The 20,178-nt window shown below is 36.0% G+C and overlaps 1 long non-coding RNA gene across 1 annotated transcript in view; it reads right to left on the reverse strand.

The window, feature by feature from the left end:
- LOC129085818 (uncharacterized) overlaps positions 1-20,178 on the reverse strand; it is a 143,128-nt gene that overhangs the window by 99,603 nt on the left and 23,347 nt on the right. The window contains exon 2 of the long non-coding RNA XR_008530758.1: positions 8,652-8,710. This is a non-coding gene — a long non-coding RNA (uncharacterized LOC129085818). The remainder of the gene's footprint in view (positions 1-8,651; positions 8,711-20,178) is intronic.

Here is a 20,178-nt window from a genome sequence, read left to right on the forward strand (position 1 = left end):
GGACTAACACCACTTTGATAATTGTAGCTTTAAAGAGGAGCAGTTAAAATGTAAAGCAAGTTTTGAAATTATGTAGTAAAACCCTTCTAATACTGTTATTCTTTGTCAGTTTTGTTTTTTTTTACTTTTCTAGGACCTTTGTATTCTATGTAAATGTTAAATTTCAGTTTACATAGTATATATACACATAAAACTGATTTTGTATCTACCTTGTATCCTGTAACCTGGATAAATTCAATTACAAATCCTCCTGGCTTTTTGGAAACTTCTTAGTATTTTCTTTATACAGGTCTGCAAATAAAGATGTGACATTTCGACCTTGTCAATCTGTATGCAACTTGTTACTTTGTATTGCCTATTACAAATACAGGGATTTCCATTACAATGTTAGACAGGCATAGGGAAGGGAGCTGGCATACCTGCTCTGTTTCCTAAGGGAAAAGACATTCTATCTTTTAACATTAAATTTAGCTAAAGGCTAGGTGTAGATGACTTTTATCAGGTTCTGTTTCTGTTTTTCTGAGAGATTTTATCAAAAATTGCTGTTGAATTTAGTCCAGTGCTTTTCATGCAACCAAAAATCACTCATATAGTTTCCTCCCCCCCCTCGCCTTTTTCCTGCTGAAGTGATGACATGTTAGTGGATTTTTCCAATGTTAAACCAACCCTGCATCCCCAGAATAAACCCATTTTTTTAAATATACTACCGGACTTTATTTGCTAATGGTTAAATATTTCATCTATGTTCATGAAAGATATTTGTCTACAGTTTTCTTTTCTTGTAATGTCTTTACCTAGTTTTGGTATTGTGTATGCTGGTCTCCTAAAATGAATTGAAAAGTGTTCCTTTCTTCCTCTATTTTCTGAGTTATTTCTCCTTTAAATGTTTGATAAAATTAATCAGTTAAAACCTGTCTTATATGGGATTATTTTTTAAGATTTCATTCTTATTAGTTAAAACTATTTTTAAAAAATCTTTTTAGTGGGTACTTTCTTTAACTTACTGCAAGCCATCTTCAAAAACATTAGATCATTGCATGTAGAAGACCCTTAGCATGGTATGCTTCCTCTCCTCGCCCCTTTCTGGGAGCTACTGTTGTCATACATTTTACTTCCACATATGCTATAAACCCTATTAGACAGACACTGGTAATTTTTTGTTGTTGTTGTTTAAACAGTCAATTATGTTTTAAAGAAAGTAAAATAGGAAGAAACAATGTGTTTTAGGTTTATCCACCTATGAACCATTTCTACCATTCTTTCTTTCCACATGGTATCATTCTCCACTTGCCTAAAGATCTTCCTTTAATATTTCTTGTAATGTAGGTCTGCTGATGCAAGTTGTGCCAGTATTTTTCCTTAAAAAGTTCTTTCTTATTTTTCTCTTAATTTTTCCCCCTTTATTTTCAGAAGTTATTTTTATTGGGTATGAAATACTAGGTTGACAATTCTCTTAGCACATAAAAAAAATGCCATTAAATTGCATTCTGGAATGAACAATTTCTGATGAAGTTTGTTGCCATTTTTAACTTTATTCCTTTGTATGTAATATCTTTATTTCCCTCTGCCCACTTTTAAGAATTTTTAATTACTATTGATTTTTGGCAATTTTCTTATGGTGTGCTTTCATTTGTTTTGTTGTTTTGGGGGCTGTGTGTATGTTTTTATTGTCTGGGGTCTGAAAAATTTCTTGAATCTGTGGATTTATAGTTTTCTTCAAATCTGGGGAAATTTCAGCCATTATTTATTTATTTTTCTCTCGCACCCTCCCCCCACATCTGACACTCCCACTACACTTATGTTAGACCCATAGCTATTATCTTATAGAGCACCAAGTTGCCAGTCATCTTTTTCCATCTCTTTTCTCTCTATGCTTTTTGTTAAATTTGCCCAATGTTTTCAAGGTCACTGATCTTGTCTCCTGAAAGATCTAATCTGCACTTAATCTCATCTAGTAAAATTTCCATTCCAAGTTACTGTATTTTTTTTATCTCTGGGTGTTCCCACCCATGTTTTCTTTTTTTATCTTCTATTTCATTCCTCATGATGTTTCTATATATGGACCAGATTTACTATAGCTGTTTCCATGTACATGAAACAGCTAATTCATGTCTGCTAATTCTACCATCCTTGTCGTTTCAGGGTCTATGTCTACTGTTTCCTATTACGGGATTTTCTCCTGCTTCTTTGTTTATCTAGTAATGTTTGACTGGATGCAATTCATTATAAACTGTATGTTTCTGAGTGCTGGATTTTTTTTTTTTTGTATTTATTTAAAGAGTGCTGAATTTCTTCTGGCAGATAGTTACTTATGGATTAATATGATTCTTCTGAGGCTTGGTTTTAAGCTCTTTTAGGGTTTGTATAGAGAAACCTTTATTTTAGGGCCAATCTTACACTGACCTAGTACTATTTCATCTATCAAGTTGTCCTTGCCAGCTTCTTGGGGTTTCATTCCATATGTGCACAGCTGGTATTAAGCCAGACCCTCAAGAGCACCCCTATACAGATTCCAGGAATTCCTTATCTTCCCAACTGCCTCCTCTCCAGGAGGGTGAGATTTTAAATGAATCAAGTTTTTCTATCCAGTCTCCTTTCTACATCCTTTGCTGCTCCATAGCAAGAGTTAGTTACTTCACTCTAAATTCAGGCTGCTGAACTTCAAAGGTTGAAAGAAGAACTAATCTTCCTCTACGGACCTGCTAAGCCTACCTTATGAAAAATGAAGGAGGCAAGGTAAAGAAAGGGTACTTATTTTATAATCACTTTTTTACTTTATAAGAATTAAATACAAACCCTTCCCCTAAAACATAGATTTCACCTCTGTAGAAACTAATGCCAAATAAATAATACCTGTAAGTACTGAAAAGTGGGATCTTCCCATATCTAACCCATAATTATTCATAAAAAGTATTTATTTCATTACCTTTATTAAAAATAGTTTGCTCTTTATTATCTGTGTTGGCAGATTTTCTAAATGAAGCCCTAAACTAAAAGCCCCACTAAATCATTAAATAGCTTATACATTTTTTGAGGAAAAAAATGAGCAAATATTTATGGGATGGTTGAAGACAGGTATGTGCATGGCATGAAGCAAATCAAATATTAATATCACAGAGACCCTGAAAATCATTCTTTCCCATATCATTAATTCCAAGTGTCACAGTTCAATGATTATAGAAAACTTGAATTTGCATGAATAGTCTTATTTGGGTTTAACTAAAAGCATTTATAATTTAAGTTCTCTATAACTTAAATCATATTTTTGCCTTTCCAAGGTAAGGAAATGGTTATTTCATCCTCAACGAAATGTCCAAATGCAGCCACTACTTCTCAAAGAGTTTCTGGTTTAAGGATAAGGATGAGGTGAATTTTCCATTTCTAGAAAACTCTGACCAAAGGCTATTTCCAAATATCATGTTTCTTACTTCTAAAACTAAGTAAACTTTTGTATGTTTACTTAGTTTTAGAAGTAAGATTTTAATAACTAAAATCTACTAGGGAATATGTACATGCACATACTGCTTATTTGAGACCAAAAATCAATCAAAATAAGTTTTAAATAAAAATGAGAGAACAGCCCTGGCTTGGTGGCTCAGCTGGTTTGAGAGTCATTCTGTACACCAAAAGGTTGCAGGCTCAGTCCCTGGTCAGGGCACATATAAGAGGCCGCCAATCGATGTTTTTCTCTCACATCAATGTTTCTCTCTCTCTAAAATTAAGAGCATGTCCTCGGGTGAGGAAAAGGAAGGAAGGGAGGGAGGGAAGGGAAAGAAGAGAAAAAGAAAAAGAAAAAGAAAAAGAAAAAGAAAAAGAAGGAAGGAAGGAAGGAAGGAAGGAAGGAAGGAAGGAAGGAAGGAAGGAAGGAAGGAAGGAAGGAAGGAAGGAAGGAAGGAAGGGAGGAAGGGAGGAAGGGAAATTTAAAATGAGAGAACACTTGTGGACTGTGGTGGGAATGCAGACTGGCACAGCCACTGTGGAAAACAGTATGGAATTTCCTCAAAAAACTAAAAAGGGAACTGACTTTTTATGTGGCAATTCCACTGCTGGGATTATACCCTAAGAATCCTGAAATATCAGTTCAAAAGAACCTATGCATCACAATGTTCATAGCAGCACAATTTACAATAGCCAAGTGCTGGAAACAGTCTAAGTGCCCATCAGTAAATGAGTGGATCAAAAAATTGTGGTACATATACACAATGGAATACTACACAAAAGAAGAAGGAACTCCTACCCTTTGCAAGAGCATGGATAGATCTGGAGATCATTATGCTAAGTGAAATAAGCCAGACAGTAAAAGACAAATACTATATGATCTCACCTATAAGTGGAACCTAATCAACAAAACAAACAAGCAAGGAAAATATAACCAGAGACATGGAAATAAAGAACAAACTGACAGCAACCAGAGGGGAGGGAAGAGGGGGATAACAAGGGAAAGAAGGGGAAGGGTTGTCAAGGAACAGTTTAAAGGACCCATGGACAAAGACAACAGGGGTGGGAAGAGGACTGAATGTGGGAGGCAGGGGTGGGTAGAAGGAATGGGAACAACTATAATTGAACAATAAAAAATGAGAGAACAAAAGTGCCTCAAAGTAGTACATTACTTAGAGGCGGACTTGGTCACTCTGAAAGAAATTAGCTCTTCTTTCATCTCAAATATTGGAAACTTTACCTAGAAGTACTTTATACTTCATTGGTGAAATTGGTGAAAGCTTCCTAATAAAAATACAGGAGGATTAAATCTGAGGAGACACAAACAATAATTGCTCTGACAAAAAAGAAGATTCTAAACGATGTAATCTGAGCATTGGGAAGATCTTCGCAATCAACTGTCCCCTTCTCTACTCCAGCAGTTTTCCTCAACCACATCTCACAACGTGGTCACCTCAACTAGCACCCTGTCAGTGATGGAGAACTCACTGTCCTCTGAAGCAGCCAAGCCTGTTTTCACTCAGATACAATTCATACCAATGTATTTGTTATAATGCTCTTTAAACTGACCAGAAATCACTCACTCTGCAACTTCTCTCCATTGATCTAACTACATCTTTCCATAGCTCTAAATCTCCAGTCTCTCTTACACTTGAAAGCAATTCAAATGACAGAAACTTGGAATAATAAAGGTGCAAATTACAAGGCTAGAGGCCGGACGGGTTAGAATAACGATCTAGGGTAGAGGAGAAGGAAGGATTAGGCTGATTCCAAATGACTTGGAGAATTTCAGGAAGAGCAAGAAGGTAATTGCAGCTAAAGTGAAGTAAGACACAATGGTAGGAGATAAAGTGAGCTCGCAGAACGCGCAGGGTCTGGCAGAACATGGTGAGACGAGGTTTTACACTGAGTGTGATGGGTAGCCACTGAGGGGTTCTCAATAGGAAATGACAGGACCTGTTTAACATTTTTTTTTTTTAAAAAAAGCACTTTTTCTCATACATGGAGAACTGACTGAAGAGGTACAAGGGTACAAGGAGGAGATGAGGAAGGCCAGTTATTATTATCATCTAGGAACTTATGACGGTGATTGTAAGTTATATTCAAGTAGTAGGGGTGGGGTGGCAGCAGGAAGGGGGATTTGGGATATATTTTGAAAGGAGGACATATAAGCCTTATCGGTGGGCTGCATGCAGGTTAACAGAAAAAAGAGAAAAGTCAAAGATGACTTCTAGTTTTTGGCCTGAGCAACTAGGTGGACCATTTATGAAAATGAAGAAAGAGGCAGAAACAGGTTTTGGGAGGAGACGTTAAGAGAGTTCTATTGCAAATGTGTTAAGTTTCAAATGTTTGCAAGAATTTCAAACAGAGATGTTTACTAAGCAAACATGCATATGAGCCTTGAATACATGGGAGAGACCACGGCAAAGAAATAAATTTGAGAGGACAGGTGGCATTTAAACAAAGCATCATATGAGATCCGCAGAGAATAAATGTAGAAGGTGGCCAAGGACAGGACCCTGAAGAATGTCAACTTTTGAAGACCATGAAGAAGAGGAAATAGCAAGGGAAATTTTGAAATTTTATGTGTATTTTATGCTTTATAGTATAAGAGAACTGCAGATTTAGAGCTACAGAAAGACACAGCTAGATGGGGAAAGTTACAAAGACTTCTGCTCAGTGTAATGAGCACTATAATGAATAAACTGGTAACTTATTCTTTCTCAATAAGTGTTTGGAATTATTTTATATCTACGAACTACAAAGTCTATAGCCAGCCATCATAATCTTCAAAAACTACCTTTCAAAGTCACGTGCCTATTCTATTTCTGACTCCTGCCCACTGACTGGCCTGGATAGCTGCATTTCACGTGTCAGCTGCTAATTATTCCATCTCTAACCTCTGGCATGAGCCCTAGCTTCTGGATCCAAGTTCTCACCCCAACTAACAACTTCTAGTTGCCCAACACTGACCAGGAGGCACATTGAGATCATATTCCCCAGAGCTGCCAGAAGTTCTTGGCATATGATCAGTGAAACATACAATAAGTGAGTGTTCACAATTAATCAGCTGACAAGCGAACAACTGACATGTTAGGGAACTGAAGGAGCCACATCAAGACTGAACAGAGAACAGGGGATTGTGCTCCAGACTAGTCACCCCAGGGGAAAATCTGCTCAAGGTTCCCCAGCGGGATCAGACATCCTTTTTCACCCAGAAGAGTTGAAATAATCTGAAGGCTACCATGTGTCCAAGGATTCAGGACTCCCTGGAAGCTGGTAACACTGAACCAAACTAGGTAGTGGCACCAAGGGCACTTGGTCGTTCTGCCCCATACCCTCAGGGTTAGCCTGTAGCCCTCTGTACTCTCTCAGCCTCAACTATGAAGGGAATTCTAAACTAGCTCATTGGTGTTTGTGTAGATTAAATAAGATCATTGTAAATAAGGTGCATGGTAGATAGCACATGCTCAATACATCTTAGCTGTTCTCATTTATACTTTAGATAACCACGAAAGGATAGCTGGTCAGCTAAAGGGTAAAGCATGTTTCTAAAAGCAACATTTTTAATGCTCTTCTAGCAAAGAATAATAATAAAAAGGGTTTGTTTTTTTTTTAAATGTGTGAACTCACATATAATCAATAAAATTTAAACTCATCCTGAAAAACCTGTCTTCTATTTTTCTAAACTTCTCTACCAAGGTTGGCACAGTTAAATTACACAACTAAGAAGATGTAAATTCTATTAACCTAAGCTTGATAACACCAATTCTGAATAAATATCAAGCAAAACAGAACTTTCTAAGCCTAACAATTATTCTGCAAGAGCCACTCAGGACCAGGTCTCTTGTTTTAAACATCTTTATTTTTAAGTATAATATATTTCTATTTCCTTTTAGTTTAACTAAAATCATTAAACTTGGCAACAGAAGCAGGAAACCATTTATAAGGCCAGCATGGCTATTTTACTTTTATTAATGAAAAGTTATGTAATAGTTTCAGCAAACTAGAGTTCCCTTCTTATAGTCTTTTAATATTTATAGAAATTTAAAAGAGTTATACTGCTAGAGTTCATTTTGGAAATTGAGAATTTCTATTATCTGACAGCAATCAATTATTTTAGCTCAATTACAGAAATGGCTATTTAAGAGTTATGTTCATCTTTATTCATACCCTTTAACAACAGGTCATCTGTATCTAGTACTTGACCTAGAAGCTCAGGTAAGTGTGGCTGAACAAAACTATACTAAGGTGGTCTCAACTCCAAACCACTGGGTCGCATCACTGGCTTTTCTACCTCCAACTGTACATTTAAAAAAGAAAAGAAAAAAAGCAGTGTTCTGGGGACATTTAAAGGGCCGGCTTGTGTGAACAAGATAGTGCTGTTCTAAACTACCGCAGAGCACACGAGTACCTTAAAGGACTCAGGGCTAAGTGGTGACCGAGCACAAGGAGACATTCATGGACACCATGCCAACATCCAGAAACTAAAATCCCATATCCCCTGTGAACTGAAAAATGAAACCTATAGTCACACATTTCTCTACATCTCCATTTCATGAAGTCTGGATTTTTAAAGGATAATAATTTTGATTTTTCAAACTACTATACAGAAAATCACTTGTAAACTATAATTTTAAATTAAAAAACCTGAATTATTTATTTTTATGCTTTAAATAAATTTTTATTTTGGAATAATTTTAGATTTACAGAAAAGGCGCAAAGATATCACAGAGTACCTATATACCCTTCACTCAGTTTTACCGACAGTTAACAACATATATAACCATGGTTTTGTCAAAACTAAGAAACTAACTGGTACATTACTATTAACTAAACTACAGACTTTATTTGGATTTAACCTGTTGTCTTTTTTTCAGTTCTAAGATTCAATCCCAGGTGCCACATTGCATTTAATGACATTTTTTTTTTTTTTAGTGCTTTAAGTTTTAGGACATGTTAAACTTGTGCGTCTTATTAACAATGTCCTCATAATTATTATAGAAAATATAGCTCCCTGTAAAATATGATGTATTGGATATTAGGGAGTGTTACATTAGGGTTCATATAAATATGTCATTTCTATTATTGAGGAGAAAAAGAGGTACATCACTAAATTACATTATGACCCACTGTCTACTTTGTTAGGAACCTGCTAGGTCAAATTATTTAATGTTTCAGAAATATCTCTTCAAAAAATGCTTGTCACTTACCTGTCACTCAAGGCTCCAGTAAAAAGTCATAACATATATTGTAAATCCTTTTAATTGTTCTGTAATAGAATATAAAGTATTATTATAATTATATTCAGATAATCCATTCTTATAAAAAATATGTAAAAACTGCTTTCCTTCCACCCTCAAATTTCATTTTTAAGATAACAAAATAACTAATTTAAGGGAGAATAATTCCACAAATGAATTACATGTCTTTAAATATAGGTATGCAAAATTTAACGAAAGTTTTAAGATAAATAGAAAATGTTCTAGGAAAAAAGGCCATAATGAATAAAACTGACTAAGAAGAATGCTTCACATTCTTTTCCAGGTGCATAATGTTATGGAAATTACTAAACAGCCATAAACAAGTGAATCATATTAAGGGTACAGCCTTTTTGATGGAAAAATATAAAAGTTTGAGGTTAGAAGATTTTTGAAAAAACATGTCTGGTCAAGAGTCTATGTGTACTTTACCTGAGATAGTCCCAATTTATGTCCATTGTCCCAACAATCTATTATTTGTCTTGGGTTTTCCATTTTCTAGTGTTTTTTTTTTTTTTTTTTTTTTTTACATTAGCATGGTAACACGCCAGGACCTTCACTTCCAGGCTCTGCCATGATCTCACTGAGCAGTGTGAGATGCATGTGCAATGAACCCACTCAACACAGACAACAGTGAGGAGTGTGGTGACAGCCAGAGGAAAGGGGGCTGGCGGGCGTGTCCGTGGAGTCAGGCAAAGGGGAGGAAAATGGGAACTGAAAGAGACTTTGCCTGGGGTGACGGGCACGTGATGCAGAGCGCCGATGATGTTTTCTTGAGTTGTACACTTGAAATCTGTATGATTTTGTGGATCAATGTCACCCTAATAAATTCAATTTAAAAAAATCTGAAAGGTCCTGAGCAGTCACACATCTGTGGATGGTCTGTGACTGGCACTTCATCCTCAAAGCCACTTACAGAAAAAGTGTCACTCAGGAGAGCTAGGGACAGCTAACTCCTTCAGACTTGGGTAAAGGTGGAAGGAATATTCAATGCTGTTGCCCCTGCTTATGACTAGCGTGAATACACCAATTACGAAAGCCATAGGGAGAGCATGTTTTACATATAACTCTGTAAAGCATGACTTTTCAATTAGATCAAATGACTGTTCTTTAAATTTATCTTAGTCAGCTCTGATTACAAATTATCTTGTTTAAACAGCCAAAGTTAAATGGCAGCTGTTATTCTGTTGGCTCTATTAGCAGAAGAAATTCACACTTAAATGATGCCAGCTTCCTATCAGTGTCAGGAGATACATCAACTAGAAAAATCAGTTAATTCCAATAATGGGTTGATTGTTTTTATACAATTCATGAAATCAAAATAAAGCTTTTGGAAGTGCATTCTGTAGAACATGAAACATCTGACATTGCTGTAACTGTTATTTAAACTCAGTTACAAAGTTCAACAGCAAAGATAAAATTACAGTCAGTTTTCATTATTTAAAGTAATTAAGCTCTGTAAAACAAAACAAAACCATTGCTCTTAGAATACAGAGGTACATTCCTGTGAGCCTCTGGCCACCACCACTTTCATCAACTGACCAAACATAACCTTGTTTTATGTGCATTTCTGCTTAAAGACACTTTTTTTAATATAAATTGTTGAGTCAGTGACATTGAACTCACAGTCAATCGTGTTAACCTGTGCCTGTATGAAACTTATTTAAAGCACATTTTCTCTGTAAAATACATTATGTCTCAGCCTTCTTGCACTTAGGAACAACATACAGTACTTCAGCACTGCACCTGGGCACTATTTTAAACAGCAAAATCACCAACAAGAAGCATAAACATGCAAAAAATGTGGCACCAGGAAGAGGACAGTTTACAGTATCAGAGCAGAAAGAAGGCAGAGAATTGCTGTATTTTACCTAAGCTGGAAAGGTTTTAAGCAATCCAATTTTTTTCTCACTCTGCAAATGTCCATGAATGACTATAAAAGCAGCATGAGTATTAATTTTGGCATTACAAATATATTTTTGTTAAGTAGAATTTGCAAAATGGAATCTGTGAATAATGAGGATAGATTGTATTTGTTTTTACAGTGCTAATATAAATTTTGTTCAAGCACAGCATCAGAGTAAAAAACAATGTTCATATTAATTTAAAAATTATGGAACAAAACTAAAAATGGACTTAGTTGTGATTCACATTCACAACTGTGCCATATAAACTTTAAACTAGACTAGCAATCAGAGTAGAAGCAAACATACTGCACAACTGCATCCACCAAAAAGGTGCAGTCTACCAATTGAAGTTTATAAACATTTAAACACATACACACGCACAGAGTTAAAGAAACTGAACTAGAATGTTTTGTGTGACAAAGATAATGTTGAATAAGAAAAAACTTCAATGGGGGAAAAAATGGGGACAACTGTAGTTGAACAACAATAAAAAAAATTTTTTTAAAAGAAAAAACTTCAGCATGGCAGTTGATCCTAAAACTCATGTGGATAGCCAAGCAAACTTAAAAAAAAAATAACAGAAATGGAAGAGTGAAACAACCCAATTTAAATACTTATAATATAGTTGCACAGTGTGGAACTGGCGTAAAGGTAAACATGTAAAACAATGGAATGGAATTGAGAAATAAACTCTTATATTTCTGGTCAATTTTGACAAGAACATCAACCAAAACAATTTAATGGGCAAAGTACAGTCTTTTCAACAAAAGTTACAGGGACAACTGAATATCTACATGCAAAAAAATTAAGCGTGACCTCTTCTATACCGTACACTGAAATTAACTAAAAATCACAGATGTCAATGTAAGTACTACAACTATAAATGTCTTAGAAGAAAACATAGAAGTAAATCTTTAGGATTAGGCAATGGTTTTTAAAATAGATAACAAAAGCACAATCAACAAAAGAAAAAATAGATAAAGCGGGCTCCATCAAAATTAAAATCTTTTGCGCTGCAAATGATATTATAAAAAAAAAGTCCAGAATGAGAGTAAATAATTTAAATCATATATCTGAAAGGGGATTACTATCAGTAATAAGAACTCTTGTGATTAATTAATAAAAGATAAATAATTACTTAATTAAAAATTAAATAATGGGCAAAGAATTTGAATAGACATTTTTCTAAAGAAGATTTAGAAGTCGTTGACAAACATGTAAAGATGTTCAACCTCATAACCATGAAAACCACAATACATTTACAGTCAATTTGATATTCAATGAGATACCATTTCCCAACCATTAGGATAGCTATAATGAAAAAGAGAGATAATAGTAAGTACTGATGAGGATGTAGAGAAGTTGGAATACTATATATATTGCTGGAGAGGCAGGGGAATGCAAAATGGTAAAGCCACTTACCAAACCAGTTCGGCGGCTCCTTAAAAGGTTAAAACATAAAATACCATTTGATCCAGCAATTCTACTACTAAATACATACTGAAGGGAAATGAAAACATGTATCCACGCAAGAATTTGTACATCAATGATCACAGCAGCATTATTCATAATACCCAATAAGTGAAAAAATCCCAAATGTCCACCAATTGATGAATGGGTTTAAAAAATTCCACAAGATATAGTAGCAACCCACGTGCCCATAGAAAAGTGTGTAAAAATGTTGTGGTATATAGATTCAGTGGACTAGTACTCAGCCATAAAAAATAAAATCTTACTATTTGCACCAGCATAGATGGAACTAGAGGGTATTATGTTAACGGAAATAAATCAGTTAAAGAAAGACAAATACCGTATGATTGCACTTCACTGGAATCTAAGGAGCAAAACAAACAGACAAAATAGAAACGGACTCACAGACATAGAGAAAAACAGACTATTGGTTGCCAGAGGGAAGAGGAGCTGGGGAACTGGGTGAAAAAAGTGAAGGAATTATGAAGTACAAACTGGTAGTTACAAAATAGTCACAGGGATGCAAATTACAGCACAGGGAATATAGTCAATAATATTGTAACTATCTATGATGCCATGTACTGAAAACATCAGGGGGACACTTTGTAGAGTATATGATTGTCTAAACACTAAGCTGTACACCTGAAACTAATACAAAATAGTACTGAATGTAAACTATAATTGAAAAATTAAATTTAAGTTTTAAAAAAGTTAACTACTACTTTTAGGAAGTAATAATAAAATAAAAATAAACGATGTGACATATCCATACAATGGACTAATAATATTCAGCAATAAAAAGGATAGAAATACTAGTATGCACTACATCATGAATAAACCTCAAAAAACATATTAAGTGAAAGAAGTCAGACACAAAAGACCTTGTATTGTATGACATAATTTACATGAAAATCAGAATAAACAAATCTACGAAGCCAACGAGCGGCTGACAGGGCCAGGGTGACTGGGAGGATGGGGATGGGAAGCAACTGCAAATGCATTTGCGTTTCTTTCTGATGTGATGGAAATGTTCTAAGCCTAGATTATGGTGATGGTTGTACAGTTCTGAAAATATACTAAAACCATTGAATTGTATAGTTGAAATGGGTTAATTTTATGGCATGAAAATTGTATCTCAATAGAAATGTTTTTATTTTTTATTAAAACCAACTATAGTGTCTAAAAAAAGAAAACTGAATCCATAATTATCAAAAAAAATGCAAAGTGATTATTATAAAATTTGGACCAGGGTTGCGACTAACACAGACACATGGAGTCGTTTCAAGAGTGACTGACAAAGTTCTATGCTTGACCTGAGTGGCACCGGCCTTGGAATGATTCACTAAACCATATATTTGACTTGCGTGGTTTTACATATCTATGTTTTATTACACAATAAAAACACTCTTAAGGGGGCTATTTTTGGGTTTTTTAAAAATAGGAATTTGAGACTACATGGTAATTATTTGACTAACTTATTAACATAATGATGAAAATATCCTATAGCTGTACTGTCCAGTATGAGCTCCTGAAATGTGACTAGCATATTTGAGGAACTGAATTTTTAATTTAATTCTAAGTAATTTAAATAGCTGTATGCAGTTGGTAGCTACTTCGTGGACAATGAAGGTTTACAGCATAAAACAACTATGAAATTTCTGGCAGAAAAATAAATAAGCTAACTTTTAAAATATTAAAAATAAAATGTATATACTAGACAGATAGCAGCTTTGTGACAATTACTATTAGTTTTTAAGTTTGTATAAAATTCTCTAAGTTCAATGAAATAAACATGGCCTGTCATCCTTTTATTTAAATAAATATAGTTATATTTATATCTCTGAAAGTTTGGAATCAGATATTCTTGTCTTACTGGACACAGTTCCTACTGTAAGGAGCTCTTAACAGCAGTCATAGTCCAGATTTCGTCCAAACTCTCAAGGCATTAAACTCATTAGAACATCACTCAATTGATTGCTACAATATATCACCAACTCCTACCCCTTCTATGCCTTAGCCTCTAAGAACCACTAATTCCATCAGAATCTTGAACAAATCCAACTAAAGTCTAAGGTGTTTCTGTTACCCTCCAAATTGTTTCCCAGTCCTAAGTTCTCGAGATTCGGTTTTATGATCACTCTCACTAAAAGTAGTCCTTAACATTCAATCACTTGACAAACATTTATTGAGCAACTATTCTGTTAAGCATTATATTAGGAAACAGATTAAAAAGTACAATCTTTGTCTGCAAAGAGATTATATTCTTGGAGTGGGGAGGGGAGCAAGTTCTGAATAAACCTCTAAAACTAAGCAGTGTATTTAAGTGCTAAATGAGTAGCATTTACACACTACCATAGTTGTACAGAAAAGTAGCATCTAGTTCCCAGGAACAGAAGAGGGGCCAGAGAAACAGGACACAAGTAGAGGTATACCTGAGCTAAATCTTGGACAACAAGCAGAAGATATCCAAGCAGTAAGGTGGGAAAGAGAACTGTTTCAGGCAAAGAGAAAACATGCAAAGGCACAAAAGTCCAAAAGAACTCAGCATTGAGGGAAGTTTAGTACTGAAGTACAGGAAGGGAGGGGAGTAAACACTAGGCAGGTGGGCAGAGACCCAATCCCAAAGCCCTCTGCTTGCACGGGAAGGAGTCTAGATTTTATCTGGAAGATGCAGGAAGCCAAAGAATTTGAGCTCAGGACTACTGCGATCAGGCTTGCATTTTTAGGAACATCTCTCTGCAACAGTATGAAGTATAAACAAGAGAAAGTCTGAGATGGGAGATAGGACACTTTACAGCAGTAAAAGTGAAAAGAAATGAGGGCTCAAACTAAAGCAGAAACAATAGGGATGGAGATGAAATGATGTACTTGAAGGGCATCTAGCATATGGAACATCAATTGACTGTATATGGGGGAAATGAAGAATAAAGAACTAGAGTGAGTTCCAGACCTCTTGCTTAAAAGGACAATGACATTCATGAATAAAAGAATACACAAGGAACAAGAAGTTCAGGTTTGAGAGGTAATTTTGAGTTTTGAAACTCCGGAGAATGGTAAATCAGTATCAAATGTCCTCAGAGAGCTTAAGTAAGTTCCAGTCTACGGGCCCCAGCTCAGGATTACTGAATTAGAAACAGGATGGAGCCCAGCGATCTGTATTTTAATCACCCTCCAATGGTTCTAGTGTATGCTAAACTTGGAGAACCACTGGTCTTGCCAAATACCACCTGGCAAAGGATCAAGCAATCAGGTGGCCACTGATGATATCAGAGGGGGAGGTGTATTCCTACTAGGCTCGATTATAGGAGGTTTAGGTAGTAAGTGGAGGGAAAGAAATGGACACAGTACGTGTAGACTTTTCCTTCAATAAGCCTGAAGAGACTGTAGGAGAGAGACATACAAAGTAAAGATGAGAAAAAAAATGATTAACAGAATAAAGTCCTCCAAGAGATAGTGAAGGACTCAGAGCCCAAGGGGAACTTGCCTTGGCAGGTATGGCACCAGTGGCTGCCTTCCCAGTCCACTCCCCTTCCTGGAAAACTGAATCCTAATTTTGTTCTCTGAAAAGACTGGAAAGCCATAAATCTTGACTAGTCTAAGCCAATCAAAGGACATCTATTCCCCTTTGTCACTGACTGGTTTAGAAATGGGTTATATGATGCAAAGTTGGCTAATGAAATCAAGTCCGCTGGAAGGCTTCTGGGAAAGTTTTTTTCACTCTTAAAAAAAGACATGAGAGATGATATATCCTGAATGTTTGTATCCCTCCAAAATTCACACTGAAACCCTAACCTCCAATGTGATAGTATCTGGAGGTGGGGTCTGTGGGAGTTGATAAGGGTTAAATTAGGTAATGAAGGTAGAGCTCCCATAATGAGATTAGTGTCTTCATAAAATGAGAGACTAGAGAGAGAAAGTATGTGTGTGTGTGTGTGTGTGTGTGTGTGTGTGTGTGTGTGTGTCCCCCTCCTCTCTCTCTTTCTCTCTGCCATGTGAGGAAATAGCAAAAAGGTGCCTGTCCACAAGCCAGGAAGGGGCCCTCACCAAGAATCAAATCATCAGGCACCTTGACATTGCATGTCCCAAACTCCAGAATGATGAGAAATAAATGTCTGTTATTTAAGTCATCCAGTCTACAGTATTTTGTTATAGCAGTCCAAAATGAGACAAAAAGACACCTTCTTTTCTTAGTCTTGGGGGCTTTGATATAGGGTTATAAATCTTGGAGCTAATGGTGCCTGCCATCTTGAGACCAGGAGGGGTCAAGGCTAAGGACAAACGCTAACTGGCGGTAGAATGGAAAGACAGAAAGCTCCCAAGAGCCTAATGGCAACAGTTAGTTGCTACATGAACCAACTATAAAATGATCTTTCTTCTAGATTTCTAGTTTATATGAGATCATAAAATTTCCTTCTTACTTAAGCCATTTTCAGTTGGGTCTTCTGTTGCCACCTAAAAGCATTCTAATTGGTATAAAATGAAAAATATTTTCATTGAGATGGGTGTGAATGAAATTAACTTTGCCTGTTGGAGACATGGGAATTGGAGTTTAAAGCCTGAAGTTTCATTTATTAAATAAAATGTAGCTCATTCAGACCTATTTTATAAAGGGAATGACCTTAGCAGCTCTTTTCTGCTTTAAAAATGAGTTTTTCTATATTAACAATAACTAGGGAAAAAGATGATGATGATGATGATGGTGGTGATGATAATGACACTATGATAAACCTGTGGTTATTAAAGTATTTTAAAATCTAGGCATTTTATTCTTGCATTGTTTATATTCTGCATTCCATCTGACTTCAACAGTGAAACAATACCAATCTCTTTTACTTTGTTTATAACAATTTTCATGTCAGTTTCATTTTTCATAATTTCATAGTATGCATAACATTCTACTACAATATAGTTTACAGAGGAAATCCTTAACTCTAAAAAACAAACAATCCAAAAACCAAACAATTTATTTAAAAATTTCTATTTTTATTTCCATATGTTTTCTAAATCTGTTCAAGAAAATAAAACATTTAATCACATCTGTGCAATGATACCTCTGTTTCACATCAGAGGGCGGAAAATCAACAACTGCAGTCACACAAACACTCAAGAAAGCATGATTTGAGCACAAATAACAAAAGGCACTAGAATTGTGTGCCTGCCCAAGCAGTCCCCAGATGGTGAAAAGAAATTTTTTTGAAAATTAAATTGTAAGACAGTTTTTGAAGTCCAGAACATTTTTCCTATAGAAATAATGTTGCTATAAGTAATTCCATTATGAGGCAAGTCCATAAAAACTTTATAAAACCATATGTGTAAGACTACTATTTGAACTATACCCAGCCAAAATAATACCTTTTCCTTTGGAAAATACGTCATTTTCTCCCTCCACCCTCTACCAAGTCCCAGGGGAACGGGCCTAGTCATGGCTTCCATTCTCCTCACCAGCCTCATCTCTCCCATCTCTCCACTCCCCACATTCTGGGGGTCAGCCACACGGCCGCTCTTACCCTGCAGGGCCTTCTCCCCTCCAAGTCATTGCCATCATGCCCTTCCTGCCCTCTTCTAGGCCACCTCCATTCAGCCTTCTGGTCTCAGCTTAAATGCTACTTCCTCAGGAAGGTTTCCCTTGTTCCCACACTCAGTCTTGCATCCCTGCTACACCTTCCCACCACAGTACTGACCACACTGCATTGTAATCACTTTGCCCATCTCCCCTATAATCTCCATTATGCAGGTATACACTTTGTTTGCTATTAGTTTAACCCCAGAGCTTAAAAGAGTGGTTGCCATTTTGAAGATGTGTAGTACACATCTGTTTGTATGAATGAATTTTCATAAGAGAAGGCACTTCAATGCATTTTTAACGTGATCTATGGAATATTAAAGCTGATCTATGATCATGATCAAGGAATAAAGGGGTTTCCAAAAAACCTTCTCTACTCCTGAATTTATACCTACAGATTGTTCACACAGAGGAAGCTATTTACTCAATTTTTTCCTCATTGGTGGTTTATAAAGTAACTTAAATAGGACATTAAAATTCTACCATACAGAAATAAGTGTATTTTCTAATATGACCTTTCTCTTTCCTGTAGGTAACAGAATTTCTTCTATGGCTTTCACTGTAATCGATGAAATGCTGATCCCCAAATTTGTATCCAAGGCCTGATTTCTCTCTTGAGTGTAGATCCAAATTTCCAGCCATCAATAATTTTCTTGCTTTTTAAAAAAAGTTTATTTATTTTTATTGTTCAATAACAGTTGTCCCCATTTTCCCCGCTTACTCTCCCCCACCCTACCCACCCCCACCTCGCACATTCAATCCTCCCCACCACCCCGTTGACTTTGTTCATGGGTTCTTTATATACATGTTCCTTGACTACCTTTCCCCTTCTTTCCCCCATTATTGCCCTCCCACCTCCCCTCTGGGCACTGTCAGTTTGTTCTTTATTTCCATGTCTCTGGTCCATCTACAATTTTCTACTTGAATGTCTCACAAGGACTTCACTCCCTCCCCAAACCCTCTCCAACCTTTCTTTTCTCCTGTGTTTCCCATTTCAGATAATGGCAGCACCATCTAGTCACTGCAGCGTGATACTCAAGTTATCTCATCCTTGTTTTTTAAAGATTGTTCCATGGACTAACAGTGGTGTTCATGTCCTGGAAACTTGTTAGAAACACAGAAGCTCTGGCCCTCCCCAGATCTGCCAGATTAAATTATACCTTTTAACAAAATCTCCAGGCAACTCATAGGCACATTAAAATTTGAGAAACAATAAACTATAATTCTTTTTTTTCCCCTACCACACATTAACTCTATCAACAACTCTGCACAAGAAAATGTCTCAAGTATATTTCATCCATGTCCACTATTATTGCTGAGTTAACCCATGACATCTTTTATTTACTTTTTTAATTACAGCTTACATTCAATATTTTGTATTAGTTTCAGGTGTACAGGATAGTGGATAGATATTTCAAGTACCCACCTGAAACTGCACATAGTTATAACAGTATTGTTGACTATATTCTTCTTGTCTGGAACATTTCACAAGAGATACTCTGTTGTATAGCTCTGAATTTTTAGAGAGGTCATATAGTTAGCTGGCTAGGACTGTGCATAACTTAAGGTTCATATTATCTGCATTGCAATGCAAAAGCTAGGGATGCTTACAAAAGTGTCACATGGGAAAGCATGCAAAAAACAAAAGCAAAATAGATTGAGGACCACACTTTTCGTGTCTCCCTGTTACAATTATTCTCCATACTGACCTTCATTTTATTTCCAAAATACAAATCTGGTCATGCCATAACCCTCTGTAAAGTCTTTCAGTGGCTTCTGAACAGATCATGTACCACTACCACACCTCCACCTTTCTCTTTATGCTTTTCTCTTTCTTTCCTCTGTTTGCCAAAATCTGCTCATCTTCTGAAGTCCTGCTCAAGAGTCATCTCACTGGAGAAGAATCACCTTATTGCACTGGTCCCTTTTGTAAATAACTGTTTTGCCCTTCCATTGTACTTTGTTTATTGCTGGTCATGACTGTCTATCTTCTCTGCCAGAAATGAGCTTCCTTAAAGGCATTCTGTATCTCAACCACTGGCAGATGCTACACACTCAAAAAATGTTAACAGAAGTTGAGAAGGGGGGATGGGCATGGCAGAGGAGAGTAATGGGGAGAAAGGGGGACGATATTTGAACAACAACAAGAATTTTTTTAAAAATTAAAAAATAAATTTTAAAATGTTAATAGAAGTCAATTACTATTTATACCTGACATCAAAAGCTGAAGAACTTATCACTGATAATGTGAACGCATTTATAAACCACAAAATACTAAGTATCGTATACCTGTAAGATAGAATCACTTAGAATATAAAGCAAAAAATGAAAATATCTCAAGCTCATACTCTAGGAACAGCAAAAGTTCAAATGTATTTGGAGACCTAATTCATGTTCACATAAATGTAGCTATGCTTGTGAGCTCACTCTTTGTGGAGGCTCACTCAGTTCCCTCATAGTTAGATCACATAACTAGACAGAATGAAGAGAGTTTAGCCTTTGATGAGGAGTGGGGAGGTCAAGTCTGACCGCTGATCTG

This window comes from Pteronotus mesoamericanus, unplaced genomic scaffold (genome assembly GCF_021234165.1).
Source record: "Pteronotus mesoamericanus isolate MK-2021 breed Mesoamerican mustached bat unplaced genomic scaffold, CSHL_Meso_final contig_130, whole genome shotgun sequence".
NCBI classification, from domain to species: Eukaryota; Metazoa; Chordata; class Mammalia; order Chiroptera; family Mormoopidae; genus Pteronotus; species Pteronotus mesoamericanus.